The sequence below is a fragment of the Mesoplodon bidens genome (genome assembly GCF_964165515.1).
Source record: "Mesoplodon bidens genome assembly, chromosome: 11".
Classification (NCBI taxonomy): domain Eukaryota; kingdom Metazoa; phylum Chordata; class Mammalia; order Artiodactyla; family Ziphiidae; genus Mesoplodon; species Mesoplodon bidens.
The window spans coordinates 22,148,157-22,164,541 of record NC_138167.1 but is presented as its reverse complement, the minus strand read 5'-3'; the positions used below and the strand labels follow the sequence as shown (position 1 = coordinate 22,164,541).

Sequence of the window (16,385 nt, the reverse complement as noted above, 5' to 3'; positions counted from 1 at the left end):
AGAGAAAAGCCCTCACGCCACAACTAAAGAGAAGCCTACACGCCACAGCGAAAGATCCCCCATGCCACAACTAAGACCCGATGCAGCCAAATATAAAAAATAAATAAATAAAAGTAAAATGAAATAAAAATAAAAATGGAACGTTTCTGTTACATTTAGAGAATCGCATGCGGAAATATGGTCAAGAAGATTTTTTTCACTTAACTTATGTGGAACCCACACATCAAAGAGACGAACATAACCAAGCTGGTGCAAATGATTTTCACCACTTGATTTGGATATTTTCACTATGTCAGCTATCTCCCACGTGGTGCAACGCTGATTGTTCTCCATTAATGTCTCCATTTGATCGCTAGCAACTTCAACTGGTCTACCCAACCATGGAGCATTGTCCAGCGAGAAATGTCCAGCAGAAGACTTCACAAACCACTTCTGACCGGTTCGATCAGTCACAGAACCTTCACACACTGCACAAATCTTATTTTTTTGCGTTTCAGTTGCGTTTTTACCTTTTTTGAAATAATAAAGCATAATATGACAAAAATGTTGCGTTTTTCCTCCATCGTCAATATTAAAATGGCTACACAAAAATTCACCAATTTTGGGCTTCCCTGGTGGTACAGTGGTTGAGAGTCCGCCTGCCAATGCAGGGTACATGGGTTCGTGCCCAGGTCCGGGAAGATCCCACATGCCGCGGAGCGGCTGGGCCCGTGAGCCATGGCCGCTGGGCCTGCGCGTCCGGAGCCTGTGCTCCTCAACGGGAGAGGCCACAACAGTGAGAGGCTCACGTACCGCAAAAAAAAAAAAAAAAAAAAAAAAAAATCACCAATTTGGATGTCTTTTTCATTTTAATTTTATTTTGTTTGTTTGTTTGTTTTTGTGGTACGCGGGCCTCTCACTGTTGTGGCCTCTCCCGTTGCGGAGCACAGGCTCCGGACGCGCAGGCCCAGCGGCCATGGCTCACGGGCCCAGCCGCTCCACAACATATGTGGGATCTTCCTGGACCGGGGCACGAACCCGTGTCCCCTGCATCGGCAGGCGGACTCTCAACCACTGCGCCACCAGGGAAGCCCTTGATGTCTTTTTTTTAATGCACGCTGATATGACAGCTGTCACATGCAATCTAACAAAATTGTTTTGAATGAAGTTAAAGACAACTAAGCGCTACTAGAGCCATCTTACGGAAAAATCCGGATGAACCTTTCGGCCGACCCCATAATAGTACTAACTTCAAATTGCTATGGTGAGGATTTAGTAAAAGTGTCTGACACCTAGTAAAAGCTTGTAATTTTTAGCCACTGCCCTTCCTGTCATATACCTCCTCTGCTTTGAAAATTTGCATGGCTCCTAATGACCACAGAATTAATTCCAAGCAAACTGCCATTACATTTCCCTCCATCAGATTATGATGTGCCTTCCCAGTCTTATTTAACAATCCTCCACCCTCGCCCCCATGCTCCCTGCAGTACTTGTCCCCTGCTGCTGCTCCCTGTACTTTCCTGCCTCAGTGCCTCTGCTTATACTGTTCCCTCCCCTTGGAACTGCCCTAACCATGCTACTACTCCTTCCATCTGCCTTGCCACCTACCTACTCCCAACTGCACCCTTCAAGGCTCAGGTTAGATCCAAGCTCTTCTATGGAACTGAGCAGGTTGGAAGTAAGTTTCTCCTTCCTTTGTCCTAACCATGGCTCTAACTGCAGCTAAGTGTACATTTTATCCTGTTTTACAGAAATGCACTTCCACAACTTTCTCTCCCACTAGACAAAAGCCCCTGTGTTCTGCTTATCTTTTCACACTCCAAAGCCCCTGGCCCAGTTTCTTGTACATAGTAGCTCCACGATAAATACTTGGTGAAATGAATCGTTAATCTGCAGGAAATAATTGAAACAGATAATATCTGAAATTGAATGTCATTTCCTCTCACATAAAATTTCACTAGCTTCTACTTTAATTAAGTCTAGTCCCTGGATGTTTATATTGGGGGCCAGGGAGTGTGGCACAGTGTAGGTGTTTCCTGAGTGGAAAAGCTCAGTTTTGTACAACAGACAAAGCTACTTAACAAAAGGGCAGCCACAGCTTTCTACTTGCCTTAGTAGAAACTGATAGTCTATCCTCTCTTTTTTGTTTAAAAAGACGTTTTAAGCCTTCTTATTTCCTCTAGATAATGTTTAGATGCATTCACTCATTCAAATACGTTTACTGACATTAACATGCTAGAGGCTGTGCACAAAGGTGAGTATCACAGACCCTTCCTCTGCAGAGCTCACACCTGGGGAGAGACAGGCATCTTGCCAGACGTAGCACAGGGGCTGTAATTTGAGCTAGAGCTGAAAGGAAGAGCTGGGCGAAGGAGCAGACAACACTGGCAGAGGGGACAGTCTATGCAATGGCCACAAGTCCTAAAAGGCATGCTTGGGATCCAGTGATGAGTCCAGTTTAGCTTGAGCACAGGATGTACTTCAGCGCGATGGGTAAGAGATTGAAGTCTGAGGTGCAGGGATGGAGCCAGGTCACTACGGAGCTTTGAATTGTTTCTTATGGGGAGAATGGAGTTTTTGAAGCAAGAGGTTGAGATGAACAAATCTATGTTCTAGAGAGGAGTTTCTAATAACAGCAGTGTGGGAGTGGGGCTGAAGTGGAGAGAAGTTGGTATCAAGAATGTTAGAGGGGGCTTCCCTGGTGGCGCGGTGGTTGAGAGTCCGCCTGCTGATGCAGGGGATATGGGTTCGTGCCCCGGTCCGGGAAGATCCCACATGCTGCGGAGCGGCTGGGCCCGGAGCCATGGCCACTGAGCCTGCGCGTCTGGAGTCTGTGCTCCGCAACGGGAGAGGCCACAACAGTGAGAGGCCCGCGTACCGCAAAAAAAAAAAAAAAAAAAGAATGTTAGAGAAAAAAATCCTGCCAGGCTCCATGGTGAGATGGAAGAAAGAGTCCAGTGCAGTTCCAGCCCTTAAGTAGTTTTCTCAAAACGTTTGGTGGTCCTCCTGTTCCATCCTCAGGCCCAGCTGCAATACCCTCCAGGCTACACTGGCTCTGACATTACTCTCTCTTGACAGTGAGTAAGCATTTACTTGAGTTCATTTAATGAACACAGTGGAAATTATCTAAGTTGCAAAGATACATCAGATTCATATTGTGCCCTCAAGTGCCCAGGCACCAGGGAGCAGATTTCTCCTGGCTCATTCTGTCATTCCTTTATTTATTATTCATTCACTTGCTGAGGTCCCACTATGTGTTGGCCATTATTACCCTTCATACCAAGGACATGGGGATACACAAGATGTTGTTCCTATTCTACAGATGTTCAAAGTGAGGGCAGAAGTGTTAACTGTCATTTATTCAACAAAAGGAATTACTAATTGGCCTTCATCTTATATGAAGCTGTCTAAAAATGTGTTCTGGATATTGGTCACAATAGTAACTTGTAACTCATTTTTACCTTAAATGATTGGCTTTCTACATGAACTGTATAGCTGGGCTGAGGAGGGTTCCTGCTACAATGTCTGGGATTACTTTGCTTATGTTATACAGTAGATGTCTGTGAAACTGCCCACTCACTAAAATTTATTTGTAACCCCAACATCAGTATCAGTGGCACTTTTGCAGTTGTTCATGGCCATGTACAGAGTGGCAAAAAATTTGAGTGCCCGTGTGCATGGTCCCAGCTGAGGTCAAACAAGGCAATGCTCTGCCTTCTCATTTCAGCTTAGCTCTCCTACTATAAATAAGTGTCCTTTTCATGGTCTATCCTGTGCCATGTTTTTCATATTTCTGTGCTTCTGGTTGGTGATTTCAGTGTTTAAAATGGTCCCCAAGCATGAGGCTGAAGTGCTGTTTAGTGTTTCTGAATGCAAGAAGGCTGTGAGGTGCCCTGTGGAGAAAATGCATGTGTTAGGTAAGCTTAGTTCAAGCATGAGTTATCGTGCTGTTCATCGGGAATTCAATGTTAATGTATCAGCACCATTAAATAAGGTCCCTTTAAATGGAAGCAAGGTTATGTATTGGTCAGTTGTGAAGACGCTGTGACAGAAGCTCACAGGAACCTAAGCCTGTGAATCCCCTAGGAGCAATGGTTCCGTAGGCACTAATTCAGCATTTTGGTGACTTTACAGAATGTCACTACTGCAACAAACAAGAATCAGCTGCCTTCTGTCAGGTCAAGAGTGCAGAGAACACACTGAGTTTTTCTCAGCTCTACCTCCTGAGGATTCAGGAATGCCACAGAGGGAGGAAACAGAAATCACTTTCTGCTAAGTGAACTAAGTCAGACAGAGAAAGACACATACTGCATGATCTCACTCACATGTCCAACCTAAACAACAAACAAACAGAATAAAATGAAAACAGACTCATAGATTCAGAGAACAAATAGGTGGTTGCCAGAAGGGAGGGTGATGTGGAGGTGGGTGAAATAGGTGAAGGGGATTAAGAGGTACAAACCTCCAGTTGTATAACAAACAAGTCATGGGGAATATGGTCAGTATTATACAGCATAATATATACAGCATAAGGAATATGGTCAATATTATTATAATAACTTTGTACAGGGATCAATGTTTATTAGGCTTATGATGGTGATCACTTCATAACATATGCAAATGTCAAACCATTTTGTAATATACCTGAAACTAACGTAATATTGTATGTCAAATGTATTTCAATTTTTTTTTAAAGACAAAAAAATAAAAAAACAAATTACTTTCTGGGTCCTGTAACACTTCAGTAGAATTAGTTGGTATTTCCTGTCCCTGTAAAGTCACTTAGACACAGTCTCACAAAGAAGGTCAACATAAATGGGTGTTTTGGTATCACCATCTTCTCTTGGGTGAAAACTTTATGCTTAAAGTCTGATACTCCTTGAAGACCACCTATTTCCTGCTTGATACTTAGTTTTTTGACAACTCCAACAATCTGGCTAAAAGGCCTCTGAAAGGGGTGTTCTGTGCCAGACCTCAGACAAGATCAACGTAGACCCTGAAGAACCAAAAAGCCCACTTTTCTAACCAAATAATCCATTCTTTAATTTCTAAAAATTTATAAACAATAAGACTATTTAAGTCTCACCAAATTATCCAAAACTTTTGAGAATGCCCCAGAATCCCATGTTTCCCTTTGTAATCTCAAGCAGGAAACAACTCCCGGACGTCAGTGTACTAAGAAGCCAGCTTCCCTACTCCAGGAATTCCATGCCTTTGAACCAGAAGCATTAATGGAGAATTCCATCCTGTCTTCTTGACTCTTTCCCAAGGTTGAGATAGTGTTTATTTGTTAAACAAAACAGTCATCCAAACACAGATCTGTTGAAATGCTTCCAAGCAAGATGAGAGGCCAAGGCAAGGAGGAGGAACAGCTAATCAGAGACCAAGGGCAAGAAAAGCTGGGTCCAAAATAAATATAGTACAAAATGCCCAGAATAGCCCAGAAAGACAGCTGATGCCCTTTTCTTCTAAAATCTCTTAATATCACAGAATCAAACGGACCAAATATTTAAAGCCAAGCATATAACTACTACCATGAAGGTAAAGGAATAAAGTAAAAACAAACATACAAACAAGAAAAGATGATGGCACAACAACAACTTGTGTTTTGAAATACAAACTAAAACACAGACAGCAAATACAATTTACTGTACCTCATTTAGGAGTTGGTCGTCGGCCAGGGATTACGCCTCAGTTCAAGGTAATTGTTACAGGAAGCTGTCAAGGCTAGTTCAAACTTTGAAAGCAACCGTAATATTTCTAAGGAGATAGCATATATTATTTTTTGCCTGAAGCTTAAATGAATCCTGGTACAATGCCTGTGAATTGCCACACCCCTAATTTAAGTCTCCTCTTGGTTGGAGCAGCTCTGGGCCATGATCTGACAAGGAGAGGCTAGCATTATGGACCCAAGGAACACTGACCACACCCTTCCAACCTCATTTCTGTGATTATAACGCACAAAGCCTTGCTACTGCTAAACAATGGATTTAAGAATGACTGAAAACCCTTCTCCCACTTCTTTACTCCCAAAGCGATGGAGACCCTGGCTAACTGAAATTCTGGTGCCAGAACCCAGATTTCCCCAGAATACCACAATATTAAACCACAGATCCACTAAGCGGGAGTCAGAATTCCCGCAACCCTCTTCCTCCTTAAAACACTGCTGAGACTACATACGTAAGTGCCATTAGAGATGCTAAGCCCTCCTCATTAACTGCGGAAATGCATGGAGACTTGAGAGAAACACACACCACCTGTGCAGCTACAAGCCAGCGTGTATGTACGCCCACACACACATGCTCCCTACGTATTTTGATTATTTAGACGTGTAAACATTTCCTGCTCTCTGTCAACAGTTACACTCTTGCATATCTGTATTAAGGAGATAAAAAGTCAAAGGCACTGAGTACCAGTTTCCCAAGAGGTGAGGAGAAAAGAAAACAACCGAGAATAAAAAGATGGCTACGACTCCGGCAAGTTAAGCAAAGAGCTTCAAGCAGCCCTCAAACTCCATCCACACGCTCACACACATGGAAGCGTCTGCTTGAAGGAAGAGTTCTAACAGCCCAACTAAATCTCCATTTGATTGTAAAGGTGATCTTAGACATTTGGTGAGAGACAGAGAGATAACTAACGGGAAGAAAAATAAAAAGGAAAAGGTTTCGTACATTTCATGAAGAAAAGAAATTCATTTATGTATTATCTCAGGTTATGATGAATCAATGAAGCACAAGACAAAACCACATATGTGGCACACGATTCCAAACAAGATAGCCATCCCCAAGCAGTATTTTCAGAATGTTCAGTTCAAATTGCCTAGAATAAAGGATGTTTGGTTCAAGACACACAGTCAGGAGATAGAAAACTTCAAACCCCATGTAATAATTAAAGTGCTAGAGACTGCAGGAAGGGTGTGGACAAAGGGCACAAAGGGACAGAGCTGGGCTGGATGCTGTTCTTTGGGGATGATGCTACCTCAGTGGCTACAAATCGCCTGCTTAGAAACCACTACACGACCAGGTGGAGTGATCGTGTGGGCAGGCCCGAGTACCGTCCTGCACATTCCCATGGCCTTCCTCGGCCTAATGAAGAGGAGGCCGTGCTGAGGTCCCACTTCATTCCTGTGCCTGGGTCCATTCCACCTCAAGGTGGTATAACCAGACAGCTTTCACCACCGTCACCCGTGATCTCAAGAACCATTACCACATGGGAGAGACCAGGGTGTTGCCTGCACCCTAGGCAAATGATATTTCTTCTACTTGTCAGTTGCCAGAACATCTAAATGTCTTAAAGTGCAAACATTCCAAAGTTCTAAGAGGATAGAGGTAAGAACTTAAAAGTAATTATTAAGTGATAACACTGTTCAGTAGTTAATCTTATTTTATTAATTCAGTTGAATCCATTAAATCATTTCAATGCTAGTTTTTTGTTTTTGTTTTTGTTTTTGTTTTGTGGTACACGGGCCTCTCACTGTTGTGGCCTCTCGCATTGCGAAGCACAGGCTCCGGATGCGCAGGTTCAGCGGCCATGGCTCACGGGCCCAGCCGCTCCACGGCATGTGGGATCTTCCCAGACCAGGGCACGAACCCGTGTCCCCTGCATCGGCAGGCGGACTCTCAACCACTGCGCCACCAGGGAAGCCCTCAATGCTAGTTTTTAGATATCATTTTTAATAAATAATTTCTTCAACATCTGGAACCACAAAACGTATCCAAATTTTGTGATACTCCCAACTGTGGGACTGTACCATGAGAACTGAGAATTTAAATAGAGACATGAGATAAGGCCAAAGGCAGCTTTCATAATCCAGCTATGCCATATATTTAAATTCAATGTCTTGAATTTTTTTTTTTTTTTTTTTTTCTGTATGTGGGCCTCTCACTGTTGTGGCCTCTCCCATTGCGGAGCACAGGCTCCGGACGCGCAGGCCCAGCGGCCATGGCTCACAGACCCAGCCGCTCCGTGGCACGTGGGATCCTCCCGGGCCGGGGCACGAACCCCTGTCCCCTGCATCAGCAGGCGGACTCTCAACCACTGCGCCACCAGGGAGGCCCTTGAATATTTATTTATGTAGTTTAACATAAATATAAACATCCTTTGATGAACAAAGCAAGTGTATGAGAGCTGGTTAAAGTATATGTCAGTGTGAAAATACATTGATATATACTCATATAGCCTGCACAACAGTCTGGTCATTTGTTTTTTATTTGCTGTGACGTTCACTATTTTGTGAACTTAGGTCATATCTTAAAACTACTCCTTCCCCTACTATCATAAAAACCAAAATCTGTTCTCACAGAACTTCTGACCTGGGGCAAACCCATGAAAGAATATAGCATTCAGAAAAATACAGCTACACCTCAAACTTGATATTATTACATTTACAGAATTCACAGAATCTTCCTCTGCCTCAAAGTCTCAGTCTAACTTTCTCATTTTACAGATGAGAAAACTGAGACCCAGGATTAATAATACACCTGAAGTCCCAAAGCTAATTTGTAGAGAAGTCAGAACTAGAATTTCAGAGTCTTGGGTCAAATGTTGTCTTGGACTCAACTCACTCTAAAAGTTTCCTTTTTAGAACACTAGATTATTCATTTCTTAGATCATAATCACACTGAGGGCAAAATCAAGCTTAATCTACACCATTTGCCCCAATATCTAGTCCAAAATTCATCAACAAGTGGAAAGATGTCCCCAACCACAGCCAGTTGGAATGGACACACTATACCAGCTGTGGTCTGTAGTGAATCACCCACAGAGCCTCTCACCAAAGCTCCTTGGTACATAAGGACACTTGTTTGCAAAATGCCTCACAAGAATTGACAGTGTAGTATATAAAATTATGAACTTCCTTTGTGCAAAATAACCCAGCTTTCCTGTGAATCTCAGCTCCCCTGGTCTCTTCCTGAACTAATGGAGTAAAACAGTTCCAACGACCAAGAGTGTCTTCACTGACACACCCTGGAGAGGGACCTGCCAAGGACACACAGACAAATGTTTCTCTTCCTCTTCCCTCTGAGTTTCAGTTTAAGGTGGCACAAGTAGGAAAATATTTTTGTTAGTGTTCACCATACTTAAAAAAAAAAAAACACTAAGTTAATCTCATATTTAAAAAAAATAATCTGAAAACTTCTAAGTATCACATACAAAGTCAAATGGGTAATATCAGTAATAATAACAATCAGAAAAATAAGAATATTGGTTATTATTTTTAGTGCCAGTGCAATGCACCCAGCAGCACACTCCTGACACTATAGAAGTAAATTGTCACAGGAAACCTATAAGGTAGGTGTGTCCATATCCCCATTTTACAGATAAGGAAGCTGGCACAGAGACTTCACAGGGAAAGAAAGTAGAGCTGCGATCTGAACACAGAACAGTCTCCCACAAAGCCCACATGCTCACATCCTGTATTTGTTTGAAAAATACATTTATTCTTAGTTTGGTAACTTTACTAAGTTCGTTCTTGACTCAAGATTCATACATTAGGGACTGGTTTTTCAAAGCTTCCTTAAAACAAAAGTTAGACTTAATAAAGTTGTTCAAAAAAATGCTTTGAGAGCTCCAGCCTGCCTGCCCAGATCAATTTTTATTTCTCTGTTCATCTCCTAAACTCTTCAGGGCTCCGAAGCTGATTCTTCCTCTGGGTTGTCACTTGTCCAAGCTCTTGACCTGGCTGGTGAAATATCCTAACCGTTTCTAGGGGGGCCCAGACACATCTGTCTTCCAGATCTATTTTCTCTTTTTGTCTGTAATCCCTTCCTGAACCCAACAGAAGCCCTCCTCAGTCAGGGGGGCAAAACCTTACCACACCACACACATAAAAGAGGGCGCTTCCAGCCAGCCACACCTCCAAGAGTAATCTATGTTCCTAACCAGCATGCTTAGAACATCACGCTGAAGCAGACACACACCTGTCTACATAAAATCAACTTGTCTGCTTGTAAAGATGTTTACTTCAACATTATTTCACAGGGCTGCTGAATCCAAATTACTGAGTTGTCCCTGACCAAAATACCATCATCGCCAAAAGATATGCACAAAAATACTCATTGGAGCACTATTTATAATACACCCAAACTGGAAACTACCGAAATGGCCAGCAACTATAAAATAAACATATAATTGAATACCATGATAGTAAGGAAAATGAAAAAAATAAACTATACACAGTATCCTAGTATCACAAACATAAAACATAACATATCACAAACATAAAAAGCAAAATAAGCCAGACACAAAGGAATATAATCTGTATGATTCTATTTATATAAACTTTAAAAATAGGCAAAACTATATCCGTGGCATTAGAAATCAGGAAACTGGTTACTCTAGGGATAGGGGGAGGAGAGTTCTGGGGTGCTGGTAATTTTCTGCTATCTTGCGATGGTTGCACAGATGTGTCCGCTTTGTGACAATCATTCCATCAAGCCATCCACTTATGATTTGTGCACTTTGCTCTGTGTATAAGATACTTCAATAAAAAGCTGACTGAAAGACGCCCTGGAGAACAGCTGGTCTGCTCTCCTTAGATGGCATAAGAGTAACTGTTTCCCGTAGATGTTAAATATCTCAAAGGCACACAGGAAATCCGCGGAAAGGCCGGTCTAGACATTAGATCTCTTAACTCGCTCTCCAGGTACCAAAGCTACCTCTCAAATTTGGGAGGATGTTTCTCTAACTTCCTTCCTTGTTGTGACTACAGCAAAGGTTCAGAAGGGTTAGGATCACATTCCTGTTAAGAACACAACCCAGAAGGTTCCGGGCTCCAGCAACAACTGTGCCAAGGATGAGCATTTAAACACTGTTTAGAATATGGCAAATCAGGGCTTCCCTGGTGGTGCAGTGGTTGAGAGTCCGCCTGCTGATGCAGGGGACACGGGTTCGTGCCCCGGTCCAGGAAGATCCCACATGCCGCGGACTGGCTGGGCCCGTGAGCCGTGGCCGCTGAGCCTGCGCGTCCGGAGCCTGTGCTCCGCAAAGGGAGAGGCCACAGCAGTGAGAGGCCCGCGTACCGCAAAAAAAAAAAAAAAAAGAATATGGCAAATCAGCAAAGTCAGACAGCATGGTGTTCACACCCTACGTTCTTCCCCTCTTCCAAGTTGTGTGATTGTCTGCACGCTCTTACCTCTCTCTGAACCTCAGTATCCTCATCTGGATCACCATCACTGAAATATTAACTCCTACTTTACAAGGTTGCCAGGAGGATAACACAAGGTAGTAGTGTCAGAGCAGTGCCTAGCACGTGGCAAGCACTCAGAAAAGGCATTCGCTGAATGAGGATTGATTGAATTGAATTAGTCAAGTGCTTGTCACTTAATAGAAGTTCAATAAATAGTTAAGTATCATTATGATCACTGAGCAAAAGAAACAGGGAGGAAAGGAGTGAATGAGTTTATATGGAAACACCTCACTTCTCTAAGCCTGTGGGGTCATTAATGGGTCGACCAACAATTCTCACTGACTTACATGGGGCACTAAAACGACCTGTGGAATAGAGAGCAATAAAGGATTTGAGAAAAGGGCAGTGCTTTTTTTCTTTTCTTTTTTTTTTTTTTGCGGTACGCGGGCCTCTCACTGTTGTGGCCTCTCCCGTTGTGGCGCACAGGCTCCGGACGCGCAGGCTCAGCAGCCACGGCTCACAGGCCCAGCCGCTCCGCGGCATGTGGGATCTTCCCGGACCGGGGCACGAACCCGTGTCCCCTGCATCGGCAGGCGGACTCTCAACCACTGCGCCACCAGGGAAGCCCAGGGCAGTGCTTTTTATGTGTTAATCAGGTCTGTGTTTTCGTTCTCCACGCCAAATAAAGATTTGCTCACTAACTGTCACAACATGTGAAAGTTCTACAACCACCTATGTGAGTCATATTGCTTTTAGAATTTAAAAATTTTTAAAGGGCGTGGTGGGTCATAAATTCTCACAGACTTAACAAGTAGACTACATAGTCAAGTAACTTTTACTCCTGGGGAAAAATTTACACACTGAGTGTACTGAAAGGTTTTAAAGATGTCACAAATGAACAATGATGAGGAGGGAGTTTACTTACATTTAAAAAAACCAGTTTAATACTGGTTTTTTTCTTCAGCTCTTCAAATCTTCCATGTACTGATTAGCAACCTGATCCATAAAGTTCTCTTAAACTGAAAAGAAACAAATATAAAGAAGATAAATTAAAACTAACTTCAAACTATAACACACCATAATAATTTATCATATAATTTACCTAAATTATTATATAAGCAAAGAACGTCAAACTAGATAACACGTGTGCAATTAAAAACAATACAATGTGTTAAGGACCAATAGATTTAACTGACTTCCTTCCACCTGTCTTTCTGCTGTTCCTTCCTCTCCCTTCCTCTCCCTTCCTTTCTCCCTTCCAGCGTTCTTTTTTCCTTACTTCCTCAGTTACTGGACAACCTCAAATATTCCTTGAAGTCTGACCTTCAGCAGAAACCCACTATCATTAATTTTTATGGCACAAAGTACCTGGCACATGTTAGGAACTTTATAAATGTTTGCTGAGTAAATGAATGAAACATACTTTACCAATACTTAGTTGCTAAGGTTTAAAAAAAATGAGGAAATTTACTATTTTCTTGTCCAAGAATACATAAACAATATATAGAAACATATACACTGTTCTTTAGACTTGTCTGATTCCTGTATCTTTTCTTTTTTTTTGGCTGCGATGGGTCTTCGTTGCTGCATGCAGGCTTTCTCTAGTTGCGGTGAGCGGGGGCTACTCTTCGTTGTGGTGTGCAGGCTTCTCATTGCAGTGGCTTCTCTGGTTGCAGAGAATGGGCTTCAGTAGTTGTGGCACGTGAGCTCAGTAGTTGTGGCTCGCAGGCTCTAGAGCACAGCCTCAGCAGTTGTGGCACACGGGCTTAGCTGCTCCGCGGCATGTGGGATCTTCCCAGACCAGGGATTGAACCTGTGTCCCCTGCGTTGGCAGGTGGATTCCTATCCACTGCGCCGCCACGGAAGTCCCCCTCATATCTCTTTTATTTTATTTTATATTTTGTTGTTTTTTTAAAATAAATTTATTTATTTATTTGTTTTTATTTTTGGCTGTGTTGGGTCTTCCTTGCTGCGCACAGGCTTTCTCTAGTTGTGGCTAGCAGGGGCTACTCTTGATTGTGGTGCACGGGCTTCTCATTGTCATGGCTTCTCTTGTTGCAGAGCATGGGCTCTAGGTGCGTGGGATTCAGTAGTTGTGGCATGTGGGCTCAGCAGTTGTGGCTCATGGGCTCTAGAGCACAGGCTCAGTAGTTGTGGCACACTGGCTTAGTTGCTCCACAGCATGTGGGATCTTCCTGGGCCAGGGATCAAACCCGTGTCCCCTGCATTGGCAGGCAGATTCTTAAGCACTGTGCCATCAGGGAAGCCCCTGTATCTCTTTCAAATAATGTATACTTAGAAAAAATTCCCAGGAGTATATATTTGGGCATGAATATCCTCACCATTACAAACAGTACTACCATATATTTTGGTCGTAAAGGAATGCTTAGGAATAGTAAAAGTTCCAATACCTCATAACTACCTCCATCCAAATGAGAAAGCTGAGTGTCTCCAAGTTAAATACTAGAGACATTACCTCACATGTGCTTTTCAAATGTATATATGATCAGGGCCAGTTCTAGACAAAATGATGAAGTAGGAGTGTAGCTGTTTCCTTCTCTCTGCTCTTTTGAGGAGCCAGTGATCTCACATGTTTAATTAAGCAAGGAAGAGATAGGATCAGCTCCAAAATTCCAACAACTTAATGGATATGGTTCTTGAGAACATTTTCATTTAAAAAAAAAAAAGAGCTTCAGAAGAGGCAGTTGCTTAACATTGAAACAAAATGTGTTACTAAAATGGAATTTGGGCATGAATGGGGGATAGAGGTTGTCTTGAAGGAGTTTCTCAGCTCAAGTAAGATTCTGTCCATTCAGCCTCCCCTAAAGCTGACTTCATATATGACCCTATATACACACCAATCCAGGTAAATTTTAAGCAATTAATAATGCATACATAAGCAAGCCTGATTTTAAACTAGTGTGTGCTCCAACAGTAAACAGGAATATTAATCAGCAGTTTTCAAAGTGAGTGTCTAGGAACCCTGCCCCACAGGTGCTTCTGAGAACAGAGGCGGGGCTGAGTGGATGTGTGGTAGCAGGCAGAGCAATTTCACCTTTATCTGTTTTATACTTTGATCCAAGACTTACTTGGAGAATTGCTTCCTTAAGCTGCTTATAAAAGGGTGCAAACTAAACAGTGATTACATTAACAAAGCTAGGGCAGAAATCCCAATGAGCTTATAACGTAGCTGATCTAGAAGCATAATCACACCAAAATCCAACCACCGTCTCTAACAGAGCCTTTATGGGAAAATGTGAGTTCCAGCCTGGGTCCCAGAGCACAGGTCAGCCTGTGTCTGAGCAGGCATGAGCCAGGCCTTCTCTTCCTTGCCACCCAGTGCCCTGGAACAAAGGGCAGAAGGAGGGCCCCTACACTGCGACAAGGACTGAACCCACAGTGAGGGCATGAGACTAGGGTGGGGGGGGGTCTGTGAATATTTCAGAGGTGGGGAGACAGGGGGCTCCAGCAGGGAGCCAGACGCGGAGATTTCTGTGAGTCAGTCACTTCTCCAGGCCCTGCCCCATCCCCATCAGCATCCTTGCTAGAAATTACATGTGCAAAGTTTAGATGCTTTACATACGCCAGGGCCTTGAATAGGAATGAGGAAGGAGAAAAGTCAGTGAAACAGTTTAAGGAGAAGAAAAAAATATACCTGTGTTCTATAAGGCCCACTTCAAAGCAACATGTAAAATTAGAAAACAATTTTTTTAAGCGTATCATAAGGAAGTATTGCCTGAACGTGCTCCAGAGGAACTCAGGTTACCTAAGAGGCAATGGGTATATTCAACCCCTCCCTCAGCACAGAACTCCGATTATTTGGCCTAACCAAGACTGAATACATAAAAACATTTATAAACAGGAACCACTAGATTTTTTGAGTTTCCATTGTGAGCCTTGTTTAAATAAGTCAAAGATATCCTTTGTGATACAGTTTTGATCAAATTCAAGAGACTTTAGTCATTTCCTTAGAAACAGATGTAAGCTATAAATATGAACTAACCAACAGTCAGCCACTCACAAAAAGGCTCACTGACAAGTTTAATTTAAAAACAAGAACACATTATTCAACTGAAAAGTAAGCCATAAAAAAATCTGAACCCATGCAAACAACATTTCTAGCAGAAAAACCCTTACTGTAATGACATGGATAATTACAAACAACTTTTTATATGACTCACAAACCTCTCCTATACAGAGGTTACAAAAAACAAAACCCAGCCTATATTTGAATCCATTTAATAAAACAAACCCTTAACATCCTTCCCAAATCTCAGATTTCAAATACCAAGAAAATTCTCCAAACCACTAAATAAGTGACTTCTGTATATCCCTTTGAGATGGAAAACACATTTATTACTACTGCTTATTTTTTAAATCCCTGTGATCTTGTAAAGCATGACCATCATAACTGAGAGTAACATGTTAGACTAATAATCGTTAGGAAGCAAAGTTACTGTTTACTATAATAATGCCATACTTCATATTTTAAAACTAAATGGAATCCGAAGTTTCTATTCATGTTAGACTTAAGTGTCTAAAGCAGGAGTCTGTATGCAGGGCAAATACGGTCTGCCACCTGTTTTTATAAAGTTTTGTTGGAACACATCCATGCCCATTTGTTTACATGTTGTCTACGGCTGCTTTTGCAAGACACAGTGACAGAGTTGAGTAGTTGCAACAGAGATGGTAAGGTCTGCAGAATATAAAATATTTGTTATCTGATCTGGTCCTTTAAGAAAAAGTTTGCTGACCTCTGGTCTAGGAAACAGCTATTTCAGTGGACTAAATCCTGAAATGAGAAACACTAATCCTGGTGCAGTCATCTCGTTGGGTTACTACCCGAGTCACTTCACCTTTGACTGCTTTTTCTCATTTACAACACAACAAGTTATATGTACTGGGAACTTGTGTACTAGACACTATTCTAACGGCTTTACTTTTCGTAAATGAACAACAAATTCATTCATTTAATTCTGGCAAAAACAGAGGGAAGTGAATGATTATCCCCATGAAATAGATGAGGAAACTGAGGGAGAGGGGTTAAATTAACTTGCCCAAGGTCACATTTCTGTTACGTGGAAAAACTGGGATCAGAACTCAGGCAACCTGGGTCCCGTGCTGGTATTATTACTCTCTGTGCTGTATTGATAATAATTTTAATTTCATAAAAGTCACAGATAATAAAAGGAAATCTCAAAAGGTTTGTTAGTTAGAAATGTTAGGTAAGTAAAGTACCCCTCTGCATGGTTTAGGATAAGATACCTAAAATAATTAT

At 42.2% G+C, this 16,385-nt stretch overlaps 1 protein-coding gene across 4 annotated transcripts in view; it reads right to left on the bottom strand.

Moving 5' to 3' along the window:
- Positions 1-16,385, bottom strand: part of PPFIBP1 (PPFIA binding protein 1) — a 183,585-nt gene that overhangs the window by 113,637 nt on the left and 53,563 nt on the right. For all 4 annotated transcript variants that reach the window (XM_081249206.1, XM_081249207.1, XM_081249208.1 and 1 more), the window contains exon 2: positions 12,033-12,126. The gene's annotated coding sequence lies outside the window, so the exon portion shown is untranslated. The remainder of the gene's footprint in view (positions 1-12,032; positions 12,127-16,385) is intronic.